Raw genomic sequence first — 26,639 nt, 5'->3', positions numbered from 1 at the left:
TGTCAATGTGGGTTGTTTTATGTCACACTCCATCAAAAGTAATAATCCAGCGTGCCGATTAAAAACTCGAAGGCTTAAGGGGGTCATAGTATTCCATGTGTGTGGGTTTGGCCGGTAAGACATCAGACCTTTAGCCATCATGAGTGAAATGAAGGAAAGATATGAGAACTGAAAACTAACAAACACTCGTGTGATGCTGCAGTGTTTCAGTTATAGTTCAGATCTCTTCAGCTTCTTCCAGATGTCATCAGCATCCTAACAGTTAAAGTTGTTCTTGTTCTGTTAATCATCCAATGACTCTTTACTCACGCTTCAATTTCAGGCAGAATTCAATTTATGTCATTTTACACTTAAAGCCAGTGTACACATCCGCTCCACCACAAACATAAAACAAACACGCGGCGGCGGAAAAACAAAACAGAACTCACACAGTCGGCAGATCATCGAAATAAGTTTGTAATGTTTGTTTTTCAGCTTAGACGGGAGACTTTAGTAAGAAGTGCTTTATTTATTTAGTTTTCAGCTGTTTATGAGCTGAAGTGTATGACATCACACCTGCGGCTGGGCCTCATATAAGATGAGTCTCTAGATCCAGACCGGTGATGTATGGCAGACCCCTTGAATCAGTACGGGGGCTCTGATTGGCTCATAATGGATGAGGACCACACAGCATCTCAGCTCTGAGTCTGCATGTCGCTGCTATTTCCTCTTGTAAATATTTTGTGCTGTGTGTGTGTGTGCAGCCCGGGGATGTTCTGGAATGGAACGCTGTGGTTTCACTGCTACTTTCATGTTGTTTAATCTGTCTGCGTGTCTCAGGCATGCGTTCAAATCCTCGGTCTTAAGAGAATCATCTTCTGCTGTAATTGGCAGAATGTGATGCATAACTTTGACTGGTGTTTACAGTACGTGACACGTGACGTGCACAAATGAGATTTTGTATGACATGTTAGTGATGATGGTGTTAAACTTGATTGCTTTATGAGAGTTTTTTTAGTACGTTTGAAAAAAGCACACAAGTAAGTGTATGGAGTGCACTAAACTGAACACTGAGATTCATGAGCCCTGAAGGAGCACTAGATTATCACTGAACGCTCAAAGACCCTCTGAGGTGTCTTGAAACATGAAGCTTTGGCATCGTTTCCATTGACTGGAACAGGAAGTTAGGGCGCCAGTAGCTTGTAGTTTACATCACAGCCTGGAACCTGATGAGACGCTGCACCATGATGTCATCTCAATCATTCCACCAACTTCTAAATGTGACTTTTGATCATGTTTTGCTGCACATTAGTTTATAAATATCCTTAAAACCAACATATTCAAGAAACGAATAACTTCTAATTCCTCATTTTCAGTGGTTTTCATTTTGGAGACAAACTGTTTCTTTATCATTACATCATTAGTCTTCCATATCACGTTACATGTGGAAAACCCAACACAATCTTGGTGACATTTGGAAACTATTTCATGAATCTGAGTCTTTTTAATAATTAAGTGATTTTGTACATAACACAAATCTGGAACAAATGCATAATAGGGGAAAAGCACAGTAATGGCTGTGGATGACAGAATATGACGAGGCTTTGTAAAGCTTTCATCTGTTATCTCTGGACTGAGCATATATAACACTGGTTCTGTCACAGAAAGCTTGTAGGTGAGTGACTTTAAACCCACAGAATCCTGATTCACAATCTGAATGTTGTGTGTGATCAGCTCTTCAATATCATATGACTGACAGGTTAGGCCGAGGCTACAAAAGCTCTTGTTCTTATGGCACACGTCTTGATATAAAGTGTGAAAAGTGTTTAAATCTTGAACTGTAATGAATGGTTTGTGGTTTCCTCTCATGTTAATGTCGGGTCCAACCGCGCATGTGCTTGAAGTTACAAAATCATCAAGTGTACGCTGAAGAGATTTATGTTGTGTTAAGCTGCTAGGTGTAACTACCTTAGTGAATGTGAGAATGAATTATGACCTGTTAGTGGGTTGATGGACGCAGAGCTCATAAACCTGCTCAAATATGAGATGTGAATGTACAGTAAAGGGATTGACATGTTACCATTATATTAAAACAGCAGCTGAGTAAAGATGGAGTTTTATTCTTTAACAGCCAAAAACTTTCCTATAGTATGTAGTCACGCTGTTTTACACCTGCTGTCACACAATGATTTCATACTAATGTCAAAGATGTTTATTCATACTTTTAACATGATTTTTGTCTAAATGCATTTGCTGGAGTTGACAAGTGAGTTTGAACTTTGAATATATCAACACTTATTAATAGGGATGCAGATTATCGGCCATATCGGTCATTTTTAATGTTATCAGTATCGGCTGATAATAAAGTTTATGCTGATATATTAAAGCTGATAATTCTTAAATCATTTCCTCTGGTTAAACTATTTCATCTGCACCCTGCTTGCAGTTAAATACAGTACAGTACTGTCTTTCTGTCGCGATCATTCACTTACTGATATTATCAAAACATTCTGATGTAGGTACAGTGTTAATGATTGTGTAAATTATAGGAATAAAAGCATATTGTTTTGATCAGACCGCGGTCTGAATGCTTTCTGTCTTGAGACTTGTGAGACATGTGGCTATTGAAAACAATTTTCTGGAAGAACATCTATAATTTGTTTATTAAATATACCAGAAAAGTTGTTATTGGCCAAAATTTTAATATCGGTGCATACCTGCTTATTAATGACGTCACAATGTAACTTTAGGAATGTAACTTAAAGGAATGTTTCATCCTTATATTGGTTTGATCCCATTAAACACACATACTGTACTGATCAAAGACAACGGATCACAAAACTCACGGCTCGGGTTATTTTACGGATTTTGGTACGGAGGATGTCACACGGATCTATGTCTCCATTTTCATTGATCTTGTCTACATTGGCTGGTTGGTTCTTGTCACATGACCTACGATGCACTTGTGCCTTTCTGAAAAGTTATGATTTTTCGTCCCGATGCAGTGCTGACGCCCCTGAAGAAAAGAGCCCATCGCGACCACGTCGCCCCCTATTTCCACGCGCCTGCCGCCCATCTACATTTAAAATAACGAATATGCGCACGAAAAAGACACATAATGTGAATCAGGCCTAACTGTGTTTTACACTATGATGAATAAACTTGAATTCCCATCCGTACAGATCAACTGTGATCCAATAACCACTAATGTATAGACTGAAAGCACTGGAAGTTACTTCAGATAAAAGCGTCTGCTAAATGGAATCCATGTAAATGTCTTTTTCTCTCCATTATCCCTAAAAGTACTTTAAAAGAGATTCATGACAGGAGTTTGTCATGAATCTGTCATCATTTACTCATCCTTCTCCTAACCCTCCTCCTCAGCATCCTCCTCCTCACCATCCTCCTCCTCACCATCCTCCTCCTCACCATCCTTCTCCTCACCATCATCCTCATCATCATCCTCCTCATCATCCTCCTCCTCATCATCATCATCCTCACCATCCTCCTCATCATCATCCTCCTCATCATCCTCCTCATTATCATCCTCCTCCTCCTCAATATCCTCCTCATCATCCTCCTCCTCATCATCCTCCTCCTCATCATCCTCACCACCATCCTCCTCCTCATCATCATCCTCCTCCTCAATATCCTCCTCATCATCCTCCTCCTCATCATCATCCTCCTCCTCAATATCCTCCTCATCATCCTCCTCCTCATCATCCTCCTCACCATCATCCTCAAAATCATCCTCCTCATCATCCTCATCATCCTCCTCCTCATCATCCTCCTCATCATCCTCCTCATCATCCTCCTCATCATCATCCTCACCATCCTCCTCATCATCATCATCCTCATCATCCTCCTCCTCATCATCATCCTCCTCATCATCATCATCCTCATCATCCTCCTCCTCATCATCATCAACCTCATCATCCTCCTCACCATCATCCTCATCATCCTCCTCATCATCATCATCCTCATCATCATCATCATCATCATCCTCATCATCATCATCATCCTCATCATCCTCCTCACCATCATCCTCATCATCCTCCTCATCATCCTCATCATCAACATCATCCTCATCATCCTCCTCATCATCATCCTCACCATCCTCCTCATCATCCTCCTCCTCATCATCCTCCTCATCATCATCATCCTCATCATCCTCCTCACCATCATCCTCATCATCCTCCTCATCATCATCATCCTCATCATCCTCCTCATCATCATCATCCTCCTCATCATCCTCATCCTCCTCATCATCCTCCTCACCATCATCCTCATCATCCTCACCATCATCCTCATCATCCTCCTCACCATCCTCCTCACCATCATCCTCCTCACCATCATCCTCATCATCATCCTCCTCCTCATCATCCTCCTCACCATCATCCTCCTCTTCATCATCCTCCTCACCATCATCCTCCTCACCATCATCCTCATCATCATCCTCCTCCTCATCATCCTCCTCACCATCATCCTCCTCTTCATCATCCTCCTCACCATCATCCTAATCATCATCCTCCTCATCATCATCCTAATCATCATCCTCCTCCTCAACATCCTCCTCCTCAACATCCTCCTCATCATCCTCCTCCTCATCATCCTCATCATCATCCTCCTCCTCCTCCTCATCATCCTCCTCACCATCATCCTCATCATCATCCTCATCATCATCCTCATCATCCTCCAACACAAATCCTGTAGGTCCACTGCGAGGCTCATTGTCTGCTCTCTCATAGACTCATAGACATAGACTTTGTGGGTTTCTCTCTTGTTTTATTTAAGTGTCCGCATTGTTCCTGATGTTGCTCCTCACATTCCTGAGACACAAATGAGTCCGATGTGGACACACAGTCTGAGCACAGAGAAATTTAGTGAATGTGGAGAGATCATTTGCTCTTGGATGCGAAATCTTTCGACTTAAGCAGCAAACACATTTGAAACATCAAATCTCAGAGAAAGATATGAGATATTGACAAGATGTCATCTGTGATGTTTCTTCTGTCCTATGAGGTCGACCGGCAGGCGTGTGAAGTGTCCCTCAATATGTCACCCTGTTAGAAATGAGAAGTGAACGGGGTTGAAGCGGGGAACTCTGGCCACAAGCTCAGTACCGCAGACCAAAATGACAGCGGTCATAACACGCCGCGCTGTCAGGAAACAAGACTTATGGCTTGGCCGGCCCATAGAACTTTATAAATACAGCATGAAGGGAATCACTTCGGCTCATGGCTCTCAGACCTATATTTGGGGCAGCTCTCCTTAAATAGACCGAGGAAGTTCACAAATTCCACTCTTTGGTTATGAACCTTGACATGACTGGACAGACGCTGGTGTGTTTGTCATCTGTCCTCCAAAATCATAGTGTAAAATGTTCCTTTAAGAGACGTCAGTACTTCAAGTGTGTGTGTGTGTGTGTGTGTGTGTGTGGCCTTTTTTCTATCCCGGTGAAGACCTAAACCTGAATGCACACCAACACATGGGGACCCGTGTTAATGGAGGTCCCAATGGGCAAAAAAATTGTATTAATTGTACAGATATTTAAAGAAAATATAAAAATGCAAAAAGTTTTCTTGGATCTTTAGGTTTAGGGGTTGGGTTAGGGGATAAAATATACAGTTTGTGGTGTATTCAACTCATTACCCCTATGGACTTTCCCAACGGAGATAATAAACCAGATGTGTTTTCGTGTGTGTGTTTTCGTGTGTGTGTTTTCGTGTGTGTGTTTTCGTGTGTGTGTTTTGTGTGTGTGTTTTGTGTGTGTGTGTTATCTACCTCTTCTGACAGTCTGATAAAAGTCTTTATCTGCCATGTGCCTATTGTCACTTAATCTCTTTTTTTATTTATTTTGTTATTTGTTCTACAATGTCCTTATTTGTATATCTGTATAGTTTGGATGTACATATGGTTAAACCGTATTTATCTGTATTTCAGCGTCTACTGTCAGTGTTTAATGTTAATTGTATGCACCAAGGGTCTGAGAGTAACCCAATTTCAATTCTCTGTATGTATGTACTGTACATGTGGAAAATAAAGCAGACTTGAGATTTGACTTGAGAATGTGAGCGTGTTTTTGTGTGCGTGTGTGTGCATGTGTGCATGAGTGTTTTTGTGTGTGTCCGTGAGTGTGTGTTAATGTGTTTGTGTTATTGTATGTGTATGCGTGTGTGTTTGTGCATAATGGGTGTGTGCGTGAGTGTGTGTGTTTATTAATTTGTTTATGTTATTGTGTGAGTGAGTGTGTGTGTGTTTGTGCCTTTGTTTGTGTGTGTGAGTGTGGCAGGTCTGTTATAAAGCATTCCCACTTATAATCTATGAAGGCGCCTTGCTCTTGTTCCCCAGTGGCCGGGAGTTGGCACGGCTTTTGTCTGCCTCCTCTAACTATTGGCCCAATTAATCACCAGTAAGATATATGACACTACAGGCATGAGGAGAGAGAGAGCAGACATTAAAACACTTGTTCATTTGTTCTGCTATTCACTTTTCCAGAAATAAAACACAGAGTTGAGGGTCTTGAGAAAATCCTCTGCGATGGTCTCTGCCTTCACACACCTGGGGTCTTTTGGTTGGCACCCGCCAGTAATTGGCAATTACTATGCGTTTAGAATTAAAGCAAACATGAATAATTGGCAGGCGTTGAAGAAGACAGGGAGTCTGTGTGTGAGAGAGAAAGAGAGAGACCTCCCTCAGAAAAGAGAATTGAAGGAATCCGGCCAAAAACAGTCAGACTTACGGCTGTCTCAAGGGTTGTGTGTCTCTGCTGTCTAGAGTCATTTCCACTTAAAGAAATCAACTATAAAATTCATAACCAGCACACAACTGTAGTGTTCCTGTAGCTCAACCATTTACAGATTCTTAAGAATGTTTGCTTCAGAAAAAGAAAAACATAAATAGAGAAAATATATCATTTGTACTGTATAGTAAATACAACAACTCAGGTTCTAAAGCACTTCATGTTTCAGTTTTAAAACTACACAAACATTGACAACCACCAGAACATTAACAACTGAATTAAAATGTTACACAAACATCCGAAGGCTTAGTTATATATGTGAATAAAACTCAATGTTGATAACATGTTGAGACATGATCTGATGTAAATGATTAAGAGGAGAGAGTCATGTACGGATGAGGGTGTGTAGTGTTGTGTGGTCTTCAGTGTGTTCACAATGAAAACAGAAACACACATGAGTGAGTGTCAAAATGATGAGAGGAGGATTTACTAATAACCCACATCAGACACAGCTTGCACCGCTCGGCCATGTGTTCAGAATTCCCCGACACCGGACCGCATCCATCGCCCTCAGAACCACAGACAGACACATTAATGTTCATCCACACCAAACTCTCTCACTCTCTCCTGTCTGTTGGTGTAAACAACTGTCCCGTCTGAATCACGGCCACAGGCCAGTCATTTGTCTGAAGTGTGTTTGGGGCGAGAGAGCTGTTAAAGTGGTCCACCCTAAAAGCGGGCGACAGAGCGGTTGGCTCTCCTCAGGCCTTTATGAGGCCACTATAAGAAATAATGAAGGATCTGTGGGAGTCAGTCAGAAACACTCCACGGATGCTTGCCACTGTGCTTCAGAGTATGAATGTGTTATTTATTTTCTTTCTCTTTTTTTAAACGAGTGGGTGTGGATGTTTTTCTTTGCTCCGTGAGGCATCTTCTTTTGCAGGGTTTGGGAAACTTAATCTGTTCCTTAGCGCCCACCGCACAGCTCACTGAGAGGACCAGAGCCCAAGAGCCTCTCTGGTGTAAATCTGAAGGGTTTCAGTAGTTCACTTGTCACTATTGCTCGGTTTACTACTCGGTTTGCCTGAAATACTGTGTTTTAATTATTTAGTTTTTTAATGTTAATGTTTTTAGACAAATGAAAATATATGAATAGACATTATGCAAATGTAATGTCAATTTAACCTTGACCAGAGCTCCGGAACCATTTACAGCTCATGTACCTATAGTGTACTTACCCAAGAGAGAACTGGGTAGTATAAGTTAACTACATAGAGTCTGTTGGGGGTCAATGTTAGTACCTGGTGAATACTGTAATAAATACGAGCAAACCTCTTCAGATGATCCAGAATGCAGTGGAGAGAGTGGTGTTCAATGAACAGAAGCGAGCTCACGTCACTCCTCTCCTCATCAGGTTTCATTGTCTCCTGTAGTCGTTCACTTCACATTCAAGACTCTGCTCCTGGCCTACAAGACCACCACTGGTTCTGCAGCCCCTTATCTTCACTCGCTAATGCAGACGCATGTACCCACCAGATCACTGCGCTCTGCAAACTAACCACGTCTTGTAGTGTCATCCTACTCTCACGCATGCTTCTCTGGATATGTTCCACATGTTTGATGACCTGACCGCTGCTACAAGATCAGATTCTGTGGCCATCTTCAAGAATCAGACACCTGACCAATAAGACCTGACTTCTGTCTCTTTTCTACTCTTTCTATCCTTAGAAAAAAACTAGCTGTGTATACGATGTAAGGAGATACGAGACCAGTTTTACTGCACTTATGCTTTTTATGTCCTTCCTTATGTTCTTCTAAATGCTTCTATTGTTTAGCTCATTTGCTGAGCTCAGTAGTAAGAGCATGATCTCAGGGGATTGCACATACTTGTATAGGATAATGCAGTGTACGTTGCTGTGGATAAAAGCATCTGCTGAATGACTCAGCATGACTCAAATGTAAGTGTACAGTATGTAAATGGGAAACAGGACTGTAAAATAAAGTGCGTCCCTCACATCCACACTTTTCTTTGCACGTAGCACCGGCGCTGCGGAGGTTTAGAGGTTTATAGCACATTCAGGCCAAACAGTTAAGACAAAACATCTGTCATCATCTTTCATAACATGAATAGGCAGATAACTGATAGATGACATTCATGTTACACACAGACGGATAAATTAGGGCCGTCTCATTTGAGTTGACATTATTATTTTTATTCTGTGCCATACAATAATGTTATATTTGTCCATAGAAGAATTATACTTCAGTATTTTCTATAGTAAACTGTAGTTCTAGATAGTATAGTTACTAAAGTACACTACAGTCTATACTATAGGTCATCAAGGGTACTACAATTATCTAGAGCAAATACTATAGTACACTACACAATCATCCGAGTGTTCATGTTAACCAGACTTTTATTTTGACGTGTTGTGGCGAAGAGTTTTGGGTGTAGTGTGTTTGACGTGTCGTATATATCACACTGTACAGACCTGCCGCACATGTAAACATACATGTGAAAGTCTGAAGCACACATATAATTTATTTTAGTTTGTGAATTCCAGGTGACAGTAAAGCACAAAATAATCTTCTGCTCTTGACGTCCTTGTAAACACAAGGACTGTTGGGATAGGAGCTCTCAAACATTCCTCAGTTCACCTTCACATCGTTTCTGCTCGTTCTGCTGACAGGCGGCACTTCAGAAGCGTTCCATCTCTTTACAAGCTGCTTCTGGAGGAACATTCAGCGTGAGACTAAATGACAAAATGTTCTCACAAATCCTGCTGTTCTGAGGAAAGGAGAAACTCTAATTAGCCCGAGTAATGGCTGCAAGTTGAGTTCTCTTTCATCTTTGAAAACTTTTATGGTAATCAAATGCATTTCATTTGAAATGATATAAACGGTGCAGTTGCACAAATACCATTAAAGTCCACATGGAGTCTTCTGACATATCTTGTACAGTTTTATCTGACATTTCTTTGTTTATTGCTGTCATGCATTCATACAGGACAACATATTCTGCAAAAGAACATGTGTTTCCTAGTTTGAGCGTCGCTGCAGTTCACGTTGTCAGTGGAACCGATTGGTTTCTGAAAGCAATGAGCTCACATTCTCTGGCATTGTGCTGATGAAGAGCCGTTAAAAAGTGGGCCATAGACACAACACACAGAGATGCTTCTTCAAGAACGTCATGACCAATCCCATGATGTCATCATTCTTTGGCCTATCAGGTTGCTTAACTGCACTTTTCCCTCTGGAAGCAGCCAGCTGGCTGATGATGACTCCAGATTATAGGAATAAATACACTCGCTTCGTCTTTGTGTAGAAGTTTGTTTTCCTTCCATTATGGCGTGAAACAAAGGGTTCTTGTCCCTGCGCACAGAAGCTTAAACTTGACTCGCTTCATGGAATAAGAGATGTACCTCATGAGAACCCACTGGAGATGTTCTGTAGGGCTCAGGAGGACCCTTCCTTCTATTTTCTTTTCTTGACTTCTTGTTGGATTTATTTGATTGTTTTTCAGACCTTTAAATTATGATTGAATCGTTTTGTTTTGGAGGCCTGAAATGAACCTCAGTGGATTGTGGTCTGTTCATTTCCTTTAATAAACTCAACCCCTTGTAGGTCATTGTGTAACACAAGCAACGCCTTGAAAATCAGCTCTGGTTGATGTTCCTTCTAATAACTTTACTGGTTCAACCCAAAACAATTTGTACAACAGAATAGATGTGGGTGTGTAAAGACTTGCGTTTGTATAAGACTGGAGTCATTCATGTCTATTGTTTATTCCATCCATCCATCCATTTTCTACTGCTTATCCGGGGCCGGGTCGCGGGGGCAGCAGTCTAAGCAGGGATGCCCAGACTTCCCTCTCCCTAGACACTTCCTCCAGCTCTTCCGGGGGGACACCGAGGCGTTCCCAGGCCAGCCGGGAGACATAGTCCCTCCAGCGTGTCCTAGGTCTTCCCCGGGGTCTCCTCCCGGTGGGACATGCCCGGAACACCATCCCGGGAAGGCGTCCAGGGGGCATCCGGAAAAGATGCCCGAGCCACCTCAGTACAAGGATTAGTTTAAACCAGGACTAGGCCTTAGTTAAATTAGGATAATTAAGTTCTTTTAAAAAACTTACTTTACAAAAAAACTTAATTTACAAAAAAACATCTATCACATTGAAGTTAGTCTGAGACTAGTCTTAAACCCCGTCCGGGACACAGACACAGAACACACTTCAGGAGAGTTTCATCATCTATTCATCCTCATGTCATGTCAAACCTGTATGAGTTTCTTTCTTCAGAAGATATTTTGAAGAATGCTGATAATCAAACAACAACTCCATTGACTTCCATTGTATGAACACAAAACCACTGAGACATTTCTCAAAATATCTTCTCTTGTGTTCCACTAAACAAAGGGTCATATACACTTGTACAAACACATGAGAGGCATAAACGGTGTCAGACATTTATTTTGAGTGAACTGTCACTTCAACAGTAAAAAAGATGAACTATCTAAACGTCTTTGTTCTGCTACTAAATCTGTCCAGTACAATCGGTGGTGCACTCTTTAAAGGTTATAGCCTTAAATAATGACAACTATCCGCACTAAAATAGTAGTGTGTTTGAATTTAGAAACTGGACCATGTTAAAATACCTCTTTGACGCAAGTGTAGTGAACTATAAACAGTAAGGAAAAGAATGTGAGTGAAAAACAGACATTTGCCCGCTGAAACATACATTATGTTAGCCAGCCTAACCAGTGACCACTAAAGAGTGCCTGAGCTTGCCAGTCAAACACCAGACTCAGAGAGAGAGAGAGAGAGAGAGAGAGAGCGAGCGAGAGTGAGAGAGAGAGAGTGCGTCACCTTGTGGGCCGGGCGACACCCTTCCGCAGTGACGGTTGCATCATCGCAATTCAGCGCATCATCAAAGCGAGACATCTCCTCTTAGCGACACATCCGTGGGAGTCGCCGCAGAATGAATCAAAACACATTCATATCAACAGAACAAAGCCACCCAAACGGTTTTCTTCCACATTTTTTCTCTGGGATGTGAGGATTGACGTGTGATTTGTTAAAAGGAGAAAGATAACACAGAAAGCTAAAGATATTTCATGTGCATGTCTGTCAATGTCTGCAACAACACTAAATGTATTTGAACAGAAATAGAATGCAAAAATATAGAGAAAAGTTTGAACCGGCGAGTTTGACTGTAGGAATGTGTCAAATTTGCCATTTTCATAGTTGTTTGTACTGTTGATATTTGATCAGGGAAACACATTGACATGTTACTGTGCTACTTTGATGTTGTATTTGGTCACACCGTCTTCTCCGGTGGGTCGTACACATCACTTGAAGGAAACTTTTCTGTATGCGCTTCACTCTTGGGTGGTACTCTGTTGGGTTATTTCTCAGTAAATGAGTCGTAAAGGCAGTTTTCTGAGTAATGAATGTCTGATATGAAACTCTTGGTTACTCTGATCAAACGCAGTCGACAGGATAAATCTGCTCCAGAAGCAGCCTGTGTCTTTATTTGCTGTCATAATTTGTCTTGGGCTTCTGCGCCGTGTTTTCTGGTTGGCCTCAGCATAGCTGTTAACACACAGCACATTTTACACACTGCCATTAAAAGCCACACTCTTTAAAACCCAGACTTTATTTTTAGCTCGTCTCTGTTCTGGGCAGAAAAAAATGAGGAAAGTGGTTTGAATGCAGACTGGAGTTCATCTCCTCAAACCGTCCGCGCCAGCTTCAACATGGCCTGTAAAAGTTTTGACTGCATCACACACTCGCGCACACACACACACACACACACACACAAACACAAACACACAGGAGACATTAGGTGTCTGACAGACATCTGTTAGAACACAACACTGATCTTTACTGTACACGTGCATTACACTGACTTCAGAACAGTATTGTGCTGATCTCTCTCCTGCAATCCAACTAGACAAGAACTAAATTAATCACAATATATATCATTAATATAGAGTCTTGAGGTGTAAATGTTATAGTATATTGTCATTGTACAGACTGAGTGTAAACACCGCTATCACTGTGACATTTACATTGTCTACTGTACAAAGTCATCTACAATTCATTTAAAGAGTACAAAACATGAGATCATGAATGAAATGTCATGCAGTGTGTAATGTTGTCGTGTGTGAATGTATGCAGTCTGCCAATTAGTAAATTGGAGAAAGGGGAGTCGACTCTGAATCACGCAAACGAGTCGTCCCTCGTCCGATTCGCCAAGCGCCGCAGATTTACGTCACTACATATAGTCCCGCTTACGTTTTGCTAGGACTGCCCGCCAAAACTTCACTCTTCTCCTCAAAACACTGTAGCTCGTGAGCCTCATTTGCTGTAGACCAATCACATCAGACTAGAGCAGCGGAAAGGAGGATTAGACAGATGAATCACCGAACGAATCAATTGAGAGTCAGTCAAGACGTAAGGTAAGAAAAACGGACTATTATTAAGAAACAATTGTGTTTTACACCTTCTATGAACATAAACTTGTTGTCGGACACTCCAGAAACCAAAGTAGGACCTTAAACATCCCTAGTTATGTACTCTTAATATGTTTGTTCAGTCAGTGTGTGTTCTCTGGACATTAAACCTGTGATCCTCATCAAATATGAGCTGCAGGAACACACTCCCAGTGTCATTTTCTGTTGCTCATTGTCACTTTTTTACTATAAAACAAACAGGATCAGATTTGGATGATGAATGTGGATACATGCGTACGCTCTGTAGTGTATTTGAGAACATATGTGTTGATGTGGAGACAGTCACTGGACTCTTGGTTGAGGAAATGAAATATAAGCATGCATTTATTTTCAGTGCCAGATCCAGTGTGTTATATATGTGATGTATGAATGGACTGAAACTGTGAGCCTGACTGAGCTCCGTAGTTTTAAATCAAGCAAGAGACGAAATGAGAGTTTAAAGACACAGATCGAGAGATTCAGAGCTCAACTGCTTCACCATTCCACACGTGATCTTGATTTTCCCACACATTCAATCAAAACCTTCTGAAAGCATGTCCTCCACCTTGTTATGCTCAAGATTTCTGTGCATGCCATTTAAAAGAGAACAACCCTTCGAGCAGAACGATATTGCTTAGCCAGCAAGTGTAAAAGTCCTTTCCCTCTGATCTCACGTGCCACTGACTATACATTGTGTATACAGTAGCCCGCGCCACACAGTCTCAGCACAGAAGTCTGATCTCTGAGAAATAGAATCCTAAATCAGAAAATCTGAGGGGGACAGGGAGTCCAGGAGAAGGTTTGGCCGCCCGCTGCTCTAGAAATTGAGAGGAAAGGATTACGAGATTAGTACTAACAGGATGCAGTAAATTCTCATTATACTGTTTGGAGAGAAAAGGGCAGAAAATGTCAGACGGCTCATGAGTAGTCAAGAGAGAATACCAAATATTTACTCACACACACACACACACACACACACACATAAACACTGCTGGACATGTCAGGTGGTCCTGGAGGGGCTGCGACAGGGGAACCACGCTGCCATTTTCTTGGAAAGTATGCGTGAAAGCGTCAGTGTTTGTGTTCTGGTCTGGATTGAGTCAGGGGAAGAAATTAAGTATTAGTCGACTTTAATTATACACTTGCTAGAGACTGAAGAACATTGAAAGAAACTTCTTCATTTGTTTATGCTTCACACTACAGCTGAGCTGGCTATAGACATACATGATTCAACTACTGAAACTCCTGTGTTAGGAGTGTTCTGACATAACACTTGAGCACTTCAGTGGCTTTGGATGCACATTTGAGCAAAAGATAACTACACAAATGTGAACTTCAGCAGAGCTTGAGCTAAAAACGGCAACATCCTTGAGCATTTTCCAAAAATGCTACAGCCACCTTTCCTTCTGAATTTCAGGTTTGACACATTGAGCATAAATCAAGTTTGGGGTCCTTCCCCGATCCCACCCCCTCTGTCACCCATTTAGTTTCCTGCCCTCTCACTGTTACTGTACAAATAAAGGCAAAAACGCCAAAAATAAATCTTAAAAAATCAAGTTTGGGCAACCTCTGTAGATCCACCCGTCTCAGTGATGGTAGAGGGTTCATCTGTGAGGAGATTTACGGCCTGCACACTTCATTCTCCGCATGACACAAGAGCGCTGTTTACAGCCACAGAGAGTCTAGATGAACATTCAGGATCTCTTTCAGCACACTGAGAATGGTTTTGTCATTAAGCTTGAATGATCTCGCAGGTGAATCTGAGCTCTCTCCTCCTCCCTTAAATCTTCTGATCCTTCGCTCCATCGCCGGGCTCACGGTCACCACGGATCTGTCACACTCAGCCGCTCCAGTGGATTCATTAAGACGGAGCAAAGCCTTTGGAGTCGCCTGCATTTTCCACACGCTTTCCTTAAAATGCAAGGCGCGCGTCCAGCAGGCTCCTGCATCCAGAGGCTTGATAGATATACCATAATCCCTGTAAAGTGATATGAGACGGAAAGTTCTCCCAATGATGTGCTCTGAACGAAATCAAGAAAATGTCAGAAAATAGCCCTTTCGTAAATCACCTCCTCCCTGTTCAAATGAATGCGTTGGGTGACTCACCGGAGTGGATTTACAGTAGGAAACATCAGGGAAAACAATATCTGTCTGATTTAATGCTTGAAAACAAAACATCAACTCTACGCTGAGATTCTCATCATATCTGCAAAGCCGACAAAATCAGAGGATTCATTCATACAGTAAAACTTTCAAAAGATATTATACTCCTAACTCTCATAAACCTCCGGCAGAACTTTATTCAAACATACATGAAAGAAACATGATGTGTGTATGTGTAATGTAGTAATTGTTGAACACATGAAGAGTCTGGAGGTGTGTATGACTGTAAGAAATGAGAAATGTTTGAGTTGATATTGAGATCTTCAGTCATATTGACTTTTGATATCAGACGAGACAAATGTGAGCTCACACTGTTCACATCTCATCTGACAATCAGGAGAAATATCTGAGACACACATGAGACTTAAACAAACACTTCCATTTGTTCTCCAGTTAATGTCACTGATATCTAGAAGAAAAACATGTGATATTATTGAGATCTCTCACTGTATGTGATCTCTTTCTGTTGTGGGCTAACAGCGCTTACTGAACATTTTCTTTCAAAACATTATTCTCACATATATATATTTATATTAAGCATGGCAGTGCTGAGATGTTTGAGAGTTTTGTGGATGCATTTGTCAATCAAACGTCACCAAAGTCATTGGTTTCACTGACATGTTAGCTCACCAAGGCCAATCTGGTTTTGCTCTGTTTCTTTAAGTGCACTTTAATGTGAACATGTGATGTGTGATTGGAAGCAGTTCACAGAAAACATTCAGAACGCTCCAATGTCTTTAGCAGCAGGTTCATATGAAAAGGTGTATGTGTGGAGCTGTTGAAACGGCACATTTCTGTGCTCTGAATCACACCGCTCAGGAAATCAATCCATGCAGCAATATGAGCGCCACACGCACACACACACACACACACAGACATATACACGTCTCTGAGCGTTTCATTCTGTGTGGTCACTGTTGTGCTGTGTGTGTGAGTGAGTTTGTGTGTGAGAGAGTGTGCACTGGTTTGACCTACATTATAAAGACGTACAGTCCTTACAATGTGGTGTGCATTCATGTGTTTGGCCAGGCCCTCTACATTATGAGGACATGCCAATGTCAATTTTTTTATTGAAAATGTAAAACTGCAGAAACTTGAATGATTCTTAGGGTTTGGGGATGGAATATACAGTTTGTCACTATAAAATGCATTACGTCTATTGAATGCCCCAGTCACCCACCAATACCAACATGTGTGTGTGCGTGTTTGCATGTGAGTGTGTGTGTGTGTGTGCGTGAGTGAGTGTGCATATGTGTGTGCGTGCTTGTGTGAGTGTGTGTGTGTGTGTGTGCGTGTTTGCATGTGAGTGTGTGTGTGTGTGTGTGTGTGCGTGAGTGAGTGTGCATATGTGTGTGCGTGCGTGCGTGCTTGTGTGAGTGTGTGTGTGTGTGTGTGTGTGTGTGTGTGCGTGCGTGCGTGCGTGCTTGTGTGAGTGAGTGTGTGAGTTTCCTGAAAGCTGTGTATCCCATCAGAGTTTGTGTCTGGTTCTCACAGTAAAGTCCATTGAAGATAGAGACAGTACTGACGGCGTACAGGCCACACACATACTCTACCTGCTACGATAACATTTAAGTGAAAAAAATATGTTTATCCATAAGAAACAAAGAAATGAAATGAGATCTCTATAATCCCAATTATTTATCCTTCACATTGATGTTATTAAATGGAGAGCAACTGAAAATGTACTGTCAAACATCTCAGCACTGCCATGCTTAATATACATATATATATATATATATATATATATATATATATGTGAGAATAATGTTTTGAAAGAAAATGTTCAGTAAGCGCTGTTAGCCCACAACAGAAAGAGATCACATACAGTGAGAGATCTCAATAATATCACATGTTTTTCTTCTAGATATCAGTGACATTAACTGGAGAACAAATGGAAGTGTTTGTTTAAGTCTCATGTGTGTCTCAGATATTTCTCCTGATTGTCAGATGAGATGTGAACAGTGTGAGCTCACATTTGTCTCGTCTGATATCAAAAGTCAATATGACTGAAGATCTCAATATCAACTCAAACATTTCTCATTTCTTACAGTCATACACACCTCCAGACTCTTCATGTGTTCAGTCTCGTTTGATTCTCTTTTGATTCCTCCTGAGCAATTTAATACTTAAATGATAAAAAGCTTAGAACTCTATGAACTTTTGTGTGTGTGTGTGTCATTTTGTGTTTGTGGTATTCGATGTTTGTAAGCTCATTGAATGTTTTATTCCAGTGTAATTGGAGTACAGCTGGACACTGTGGTGGTCAACAGTTGGGGAAACGGTTCATCAACGCTGAAGCAATGAAAGTTCTTCCATATGGAAAGGCTGTTAGTAAACTGAAATAAGTTGAGTGAGTGAGTGCTTGAGTGCATCAGGGTTTATACGACCTCTTGGCTTTTGAGCTGGAGACGTTTCTCAGACACCAAGCCAAAAAAACCAATGAGGGCCATTGGGCTTTCACTGGAACGACACACAAACTCAAAGAAAAACAACATTCACTGGGTCAGCCACTGACTTTCTCTGTTTCTCGAGAATGTTGGGAGATTGGATAAAGCTCTGACGACAGGCTTTGAGACGGAAACACAACCAGCGGCTCTTATTTAAATACAGCTTGTTACCCTGAATTAGCTCACAATGTCACATGATGACACCTCCACCAATACAGATGTCATATTGTTAAAAAAACTATACAGCTATGATAAATATCATTCATAAACGATATTGGAATATAGCACGTCACAACATCATGCATCTAACTAATTTTCTTACGTCACACAGCAGGGTCAGAATGAAAGAGAGGAATGAGTGCTCAGTGTGGAATGAAAGTTGTGCATCCGGTCCAGTCGTCTCATTGAGTTTGTTTGCTCTAGAACACACCTAACCCTTACCTGAAGCTCTCTGAATACATTCCTTGGCCCGAGCAGTAAATCTTTCATATAAATGTTGTCAGATGTTATTGCTGATTTGAAATACTATATATAATTGACACGCGACCTTCGGTTTTCAACTGAAGCTGTACTTCTGTGGTTATTAAGAAGAGAGGCTTTAGAGACTTTGGATGGCACAGAAATGCAGACTGTGAAAGAATGCATGTGTGTTTATTGTAAAGTAAATATTCAATACAGCTAATAGCACGCATGACATTTTAAACGGAGCATATTTGTAGAGTCAGAATGAAGGAATGTAAAGAAGCGCTTGCTGAATGTTGTAAAGCTACACTTGGGTATGTTTCTGTTTGTTCTAGTTGTGCTAGTCTAGACTCTGACTGTATATTGAACCGCCTTGGCCTGGTCTTCAGCTGATGTTTAGTTTATCTTTCAATCCGAGCAGCTAAAACCCTTTAATACACCTCAACAGAGCCGAGCTAACACTAGCAAAGCATCCAGAAGACCTGCTTATCATTGGTAGACACTCTTCGATTGGCTGTTTTTACTGGAAGACAGGACTTCCTTCACTAGACATTTCAGCATGTGACACAAGGCTATTGAATTATCATTCGTATGAATTATTGATCACACAAACCTTTCAAACGTCACGTTGGCGCTTGTGCGTGTATTCTGAGCTCATGTGTGACGGAGGCGTCTCCTTAAACTCTTTCATCCAATGTTTAAAAATGGCCATTAAAACAAGAAGGCATTATTGTAGCACACCACTAAGGAATAATTTCACACTTCAGATAATGAATGGCTTTTGACAAAACAGGTTTGCTTTGGACGACAGCCACAATGTAGAAAATCAACCTCATTCACTGTGTTTGAAAAAAAAAAGAAATCCAAAAACATTTGTCAGAAGTGTGAAAATCTGACATGTATGTGCATAAATGTTGTCTTTACCTCTCCCGCCACAAACGAATAAAAACAGCTTTCACGTTCACCGCCTTATATACAGCATCAATATAAGACTGAACCTTAACAAGCTACATTAACAAATACAAAGAGGGCTATTAATCGCCCACGACTCTGCTCTCTGGAGCGCTGTGGGATGCAGACACCACCCCTGGTTAACCAAACTTTCCAGCGGCCACACTGACTGAACCGCAGGGGCGAGAGGACCGAAGCCACAGCCGCGGCATGTGTGTACCGCCGTCCAGCTGAGCTTCACTCATCCACAAGCCCCCCAGATCAGATCCCCTCCAATCACATGAACAAACCTACATCACCTGAAAACCAGAAGAGACGTGTCCAACTGAGCTCAGATTTGTCAGGTCTTCAAAGATCTCAATATCAACTCAAACATTTCTCATCATACAGAATTATGATAGTTTTCATTTTAGTTTTATTCATATTTTGAATAAGAGTTTAACTTTATTTTTAAAAGTTTAACTTTATTTTTAATGTTGCTATATAATATTAATTAATTTCTATTTTAGTTTAAATACAATTTTGTTTATTTTATTAATTTAAGTGCTTCAAACGAAGTTTTTCCCATAACTTTTAGGTCAATGTTTGATTTGATTTGACAGAGAGGTTTTCAAAGTTTTATTTTAATAAACTAAAATGACTTGTCATCAAGAATAAGTGAATGAGTTAGTGTGTGTGCCCTGCGATGGGTTGGCACTCCATCCAGGGTGTATCCTGCCTTGATGCCCGATGACTCCTGAGATAGGCACAGGCTCCCCGTGACCCGAGGTAGTTCGGATAAGCGGTAGAAAATGGAATGGAATGGAACTTGTCATCAAATCGACCTGAATCCTGATTATTTGTTCTCCACAATCTTCATTTGTTTGTCAACATTTGATTCTCTTTGATTTCTACTACATTTTAGCAGAAACATCTGAGACGAAGTTGAGCAAATAAAATCGTCACACAAAGTCCATTAAGATGAAGTTGATCTAATGTAATCTGTGATTGTGTTTCTGTGTGATTTCTCGACTCTGGCAGGTTTGTTGGCTGTATAAGAGCCCACACAGTCACAGCGTATGATACTTTTACTCTGTCAATGGCCAAAAAGAACAAGACGCGGCACAACACTAAGCTTTCCTTATGAGAGAGCGAGGGAAAAAAAGCGCTGTAGACCTTTTAATTGAAAAGTAAGTGCACTTCTATAAGGTGGACGAACGTTCCGCGCAGACATTTATTTGACGTGTCACGTCATGCGCTCCCGTGCCAAGTCCTGCAGAAGTCTCTGTTTGAACTCGCTGCCATTTCCACACTGCGCTCATTCATTTGTGAAATAATTGCCACGACCTTCAAGGGTTTTCTTTGGCCCACCTGGAAATATGGATTTTTTTCTAATTAACAAGCCTGTAAGGGCTTCACCAGCTTATTTTTGCGCGGGGACATACTTATTTTAATAGAGTTCTGTCGCAACGGCTCCATGTGAGGTTACTCGATGTGTCCCATGAATTTATTTACGTTTCTTCAGTTTGTGTGTTTTAACCGGCGCGGAACACGCCGGGATATTTTGCCCTCTTTTAACCCCTGGAAACGAGCTGAAATTCTATTTTTGGCGATGAGAAAATACCTGCACAAAAGGCTATTTACAGTACACACAGTATTTGGTTTGAGTTTGTTTAGACTCGCTGTGCTTCAAGCCAAAGTGCATAGTACACTAATGCATTACTGAAAGAGACAGATGCATGTGTTCAGCTTACCGCCGGTGTTTATTTACTCCTCGGCTCTTTTAAATGAACAGTATTCAGTACAGAGACGCTGGACACAGATCAACCTTACACAACCTGAAACATGTTCAATACGAGTTATATATTTGCCATCAAAAACCTTAAGAGTTCAATCTGAAATCAAACACAGCAGCTCTTACTGGTCTTACAAAGAGGCAAACTAAAAAAAGGTCATGCTGATTCAAGCAAAGGCTTTGTCCAATATGGACAACACTACCATAAGTTTACATTTTGAAACAGAAACTCTAGATGTTTCTAGAATGATGATCTTGTTGTGTGGCAATGGGCTGAGCAGAACCCAAGAGATGAAAAGATTACCAGCAGCGTCCTGCACCTCCACCATTTTGGGATGAAAGAGGCACTGCAGTCCAATAGGCTTCTGATGGAAATATCAGTTGCTTTGAATAATACCCCCGTACATTAATCCTGAACGATGACAACACACAATAACGCACAAGACTAATCATCAAATCCTTTTAACAGTTTATTTTATGGTCTTCCATTTTTTCGCTCTATAGAACCATGTTTCAGCTTTAAGTGCTTTTAATTGAAGTGTTCGCATTATGACCACTGAATTATTACCTACATATGACAATAAATTAAAGATATGCATTAGAAAAACTGTTGGACAATAAATGTATAACAGTTTGTCAGTCAACTGTTTTTGGATTGTTGTCTTGTATCAATGTCCTTTAAGATTAAACTCAGCCACTGTTCCAAAAGGATTTCAATTATGACAGACACAGCAAAGCGTCATTAATTATGTTGTACTTGGAATAGATTAAGTAACAAATTATTTTTATTAGAGGTTTTTAGATTATTATTTAAAAGGTACAAAATAAAGCAAAAAGCCCCCCGGGTTACTGTGCATTTTATATCAGCTAAGGGAGTTGTGTTACTTGCGAAGCGCCTAAAACCCCTTTAGCTGTTATAAAATGCACTGTAATCCACTGCTTCGTGGGGCTTATTGCTTTTGTAAAACAGTTTATCCATATGCGTATCAAGGTTTCATAAAATAACGTAAATGAAATGTAAATACTTAATAAAGTGGGCTAAAAACGTTAGATTCCACATCTGATAACATAACAACACAACATTTACTGGAGGTGTCTTTTATTCCACTTTGTTGGCATTCAGTCTGTTTCTGTGGGTCTGCCGCTGTTGTCCTCTTGGTTTTTTCACCTCAAATGGCGGCCGTGAAGTGCCCCACCTACTGACTATTACCAATAGAGCGTCCGAGTTTCACCTCTTGGGTTCTTTACTCTTTGGCAGGATTCACCAGTGACCTCTGACCCCCGAGTGACTTAGGTTACAGTGCAGTCGTGAGCAGTGGATCAGAGAAGACACCAGAGATTTTCCGCTCGCCACAGCCCCCATATTTCCCATAAAGCCAAGCTCAGTTACATCAGAGCGCCGTCTCGGAGCGAGAGGAATGGCTTTGGATTGCCAGTAGACGTGAATAAGAAACCGGCTGAATTGGAGGTCATATAATGTGAGCTTTGTCCATTAAACTCCGGCCTCATAAATACATGCACATCCACAGGTTGTGAAAAGAGCTCAATGGAGTCTAGACAAAGAGTCTCAGCGTCTCCACAGGACCCTTCATGAGCCCACGTCTCTCAGATCCATCACACAACACAACACATGACAGGATTGTGAAGATGAGAAATCACATGTCTCCAAGTCAAGAGATCTCAACATCTCAAACTGCTGAAATGCCACAGACTCCAACCAAACGTTTGGCATTTTAAATGAACTCAGACCTGAATGATGTAAGCCGTGTGATCTATATTCATTCACCACTCGCTGTAAGTCAACAACTGTCTCATCTCTGTTTTCTGTCAGTGAAGCAACTTTAAAACACAATATCAGTACAACAGTTATCAGTTGGCATGATGACACCGTGAGAATGAATCCAGGATTCTGGTGTGTGTCGAGTGGTCTCAGGTGTGTGTTGTGATGTCAGAGCAGGTGTGGGTGAGATATCGCTCATTTCCATAGAGAGAGAGAGAGACACAGGGTCTTTGAGTCGAGCAGGGCATCTGAGGGTGATGCAGTAATGTAAACACAATGAAGAGTGTAAACATTTTTCAGCTGTAATTGCTGGTCTACCACTCAGACCTCACACACAAACACACACACACACACACACACACACGTTCTGTGTGAGGTTTATGAGGCACATGCAGCATAATCCATTAACAGAGACACACACCTGTTGCCAGGTGCTGAGTGAGCAATACAGGAGTCTGTTTACCTGTGTGTGTGTGTGTGTGTGTGTGTTTTTAAACTGTATTTAAACAGACGTTGTGTGTGCGTTTGTGTGGACTTGGTTTTTATATGTTAGTGGGGACCTTAACCTGAATACACACCAACTCATGGGGACTCGTGTCACTGTTGGGACTATAATTGAGGTCTCCACGGGCACAATAGATTATAAATTGTACAGAAGGATCATTTTAGAAAATCTATAAATGCAAAGTTTTCTACGCTCTCTGGGTTTAGGGGGTTGGGTTATGGGATGAAATATACAGTTAACAACAATTACACTTTTGGACTGTGTGTGGGTGCGTTTGTGTTTAAACAGACGTTGTGTGTGTGTGTGTGTTATTGACCTGTCAGTGCAGATGAGTGTTGTGTGAAACACAGACAGAATCCTGCAGTGTGAACCCCTCTTGAACTCATTCACCTGCCCGTCACCACAGAGAGAAACAAGAGGAGTCTGGTGAAGTGCAGAGGTTTCACGGGCCTGTTGACTGTCTGAACCGAAGAATGAAATGGAGGAAATGTTTTAACTGGATTCAATCAAACACTCTGGCCAATCCAATTATCTAGATGTAGAGAAAGCTCAGGTGTGGCTGGAATAAATAAACCTTCTCTTACGGTGCGGTTTGAATGTGAGCCTCAGGTTTACACTCGGAGTAATAGGAAGATCACAGCTAACCTGTCTATCAATAAACACCTGGAGAGTCTGGACCTATGATCTTGAAATAAAGGCTCTTTTAGAAAGAGTTTCTCAAGGTAGATGTGCGTCAGGGAGGAGATCACGTGACCCGCCGTGTTTCCAAACTCACCTCAGGACCTTGACTGAAAGATTGAGTCGCGGCTGGCAAAGTTTTTCTAGATATCAGGAATTATATTCGGTCTTCCTGCAGAAACAAGCAGACCCAGATCTGTCAGATATTCTCAGGAACGACACGAGAATAAACCTGCAGATGAATTTTGTGTCATGTCTTCATGTTGTACTTGTATAGTTAAAATTGACCCTTGTAATTCACTTTCCTGATGTGATTAAATGAAAATATCACAATCAGTCATAAAAACCCAATAAGAACACTGATCATAACTCGGGAGATTTCATGTAAGTTCTTCTGGGATGTGTTCTAAGGATCAGTTTAATCATGGCTTAAAGAGGATCAAATGAGAGTGTCATTGAGTCACATGAAAAGGTGATATATGTAAATGTAATGAGAAATGTTTGAGTTGATTTTGAGATCTTCAGTCATATTGACTTTTGATATCAGACGAGACAAATGTGAGCTCACACTGTTCACATCTCATCTGACAATCAGGAGAAATATCTGAGACACACATGAGACTTCAGTATTCCGTTTGCTCTCCATTCAGTCTCGGTGATGTCTAAGAGCATATATATCCGTGTACATTGCATAGAGAAAAACTTGTAATAACACCATGTATCTTGAAGCAGGTGTAACACACGGGGTTCATATTAATCTTGAGTACTTCTAGAGTAGTATATCATACTTCATATCTCTGAAGAGTTTTTAGTTTGATCACGTTTATAAAAGAAATCATACGGCACGTGTAGGGGAGGGGTAGACTGAAGCAGACTAAAGCAGATTGTTAACAAAACACAGACATCAGTTTCACTCACCGCGTGCGGTTCATGTCCGGCATCTTTAAACGCTGGGACAGCTCCATATATCAGTTTTAAACATCTCCAAATCCAGCGTTATATCCACCGTTTATATAACATTCATCACCCAAATGCAGTGAACAAACAAACACCTGAACCTCACAAACATATACTCTCTCTCTCACCTGCACACAAGTGAAAGTGACGTCTGCGCATGCTCCTTCTCCTGCTCTCCTGTGGGCATGCCGTGTGCTTTTCCAGGAGATTTGTCCAATAAGGGACTAAGAAAAGTTGGTCACCAAACAGTTTAATATGTTCAAAAAAACTTTCCGAAACCTGTATGATCGCTGGGGGAGTGTATCGAGCACAGAAATTCTACGCCATACATCCAACTGGTTTTTTGACATGTTGACCTTGTTAAGCATGAGAAAACAGCACGTTTAACATTGTAAAGAAGTCAGAATGCATGAAACATCATTGCAGAGCCTCTTTCATACCATTTATTACATGTCTGGTTGGAATGCTTGATTCTGATTGGACAGTCTCGATATTCCAAGGGTCATTATTCTCAGATAACAACCTCTCAAAACTAATAACACACAGTAACCTGGGTGCAGCTGTTTTTTTTTGACGAAAGAAATATATTTTAAATATGTCTTTTTATAACAGATATGAATTATAGTTTTTTTCTCACGTGTCAAGTAGTTGTGTAATAAGTGGTATAATGTACAAGCAGCCAGTTGTTATCATGAAATAAACCCCTTCAGTGTGACACAAGACCCTCTGCTTCACGTCCTGATCACACCGATGGAGATTATTTATGCGATATCAACCGGCTGCCTGGACATTATCTCTTACATATCTTTCGGGTTTTTTTGTATGTTAAGCTGCTTTGCAACATTGAGTATTGTGAAACGCACTATATACATAATATAAGAGCAGAATTAAGAGCAATAATTGAGATAGTAGAGAGATCTCACCTGGGATTTTTCTTTCATACAGAGTGTGTAATCAGAGAGGAAGCTGAAGGTCAGGACTGATGTAAAGCACACGAAAACACTGGAGAGAGACTGTAATGATGTCTGGATGGCGTTGAGTAAACATCTCTGTCTGGATGGGTGACACTGAGCTCTGTTGCCCTCGCTCAGGACTCATTACAGCTCTGCCAGCGGGACACACGCTTCACACATCACAAACACCTGAAGGGTGTTCATACAGAACATCTCCAACTTTATCAGGTGATTTTTCTCACTGCATGCAGGCACTGTATTCTCACATCGTCAGAGGAACGTTTAAAACATGTAGGTGATAATGTCCAGGCAGCCATTTGTTATCACAGAAATAATCCCCATCAGTGTGATCAAGTGAATCGGAGGGTCTTGTGTCACACTGAAGGGGATTATTTCACGATAACAGCTGGCTGCTTGTACATTATATTACATCTATATATAGATGTTCAAACGTCACGAACAGTCAAATAGTTTTTATCATTTGTAAATATAATGTCATATATGTTATTAAAAGACATATTTATAATTACATTTTTGTGTATTATTAAACTGCCCCTCTCAAAATGATTTGCAGCATTTGGGATACAGTGTGTTATTAGTTTTGAGCGGTTGTTGTTTGAAAATAATAACTCTTGGATTGTCGCGACTGGCCAATCAGAATCAAGCATTGAACCGTGTAATAAGATTAAATAATGTAGATAGTTGTGCTGGGTGTGAAAGAATTAAAGATCAGATTATTAAACGTCAGGGGAAGGTGTC

The 26,639-nt window shown here is 41.0% G+C and overlaps 1 protein-coding gene across 13 annotated transcripts in view; it reads left to right on the top strand.

Annotated features, from left to right (window-relative positions):
* The window catches only part of pthlha (parathyroid hormone-like hormone a), an 87,653-nt gene that overhangs the window by 36,526 nt on the left and 24,488 nt on the right, over window positions 1-26,639 (top strand). For 2 of the 13 annotated variants that reach the window (XM_056748790.1, XM_056748779.1), the window contains exon 11: window positions 25,873-26,108. The exons of the other annotated variants lie outside the window; for them this stretch is intronic. The gene's annotated coding sequence lies outside the window, so the exon portion shown is untranslated. The remainder of the gene's footprint in view (window positions 1-25,872; window positions 26,109-26,639) is intronic. 13 annotated transcript variants of the gene reach the window in all.

Source organism: Triplophysa dalaica, chromosome 5, assembly GCF_015846415.1.
Source record: "Triplophysa dalaica isolate WHDGS20190420 chromosome 5, ASM1584641v1, whole genome shotgun sequence".
NCBI classification, from domain to species: Eukaryota; Metazoa; Chordata; class Actinopteri; order Cypriniformes; family Nemacheilidae; genus Triplophysa; species Triplophysa dalaica.
The sequence above is the reverse complement of the archived record's forward strand: the minus strand, read 5'-3'. Positions and strand labels throughout refer to the sequence as shown.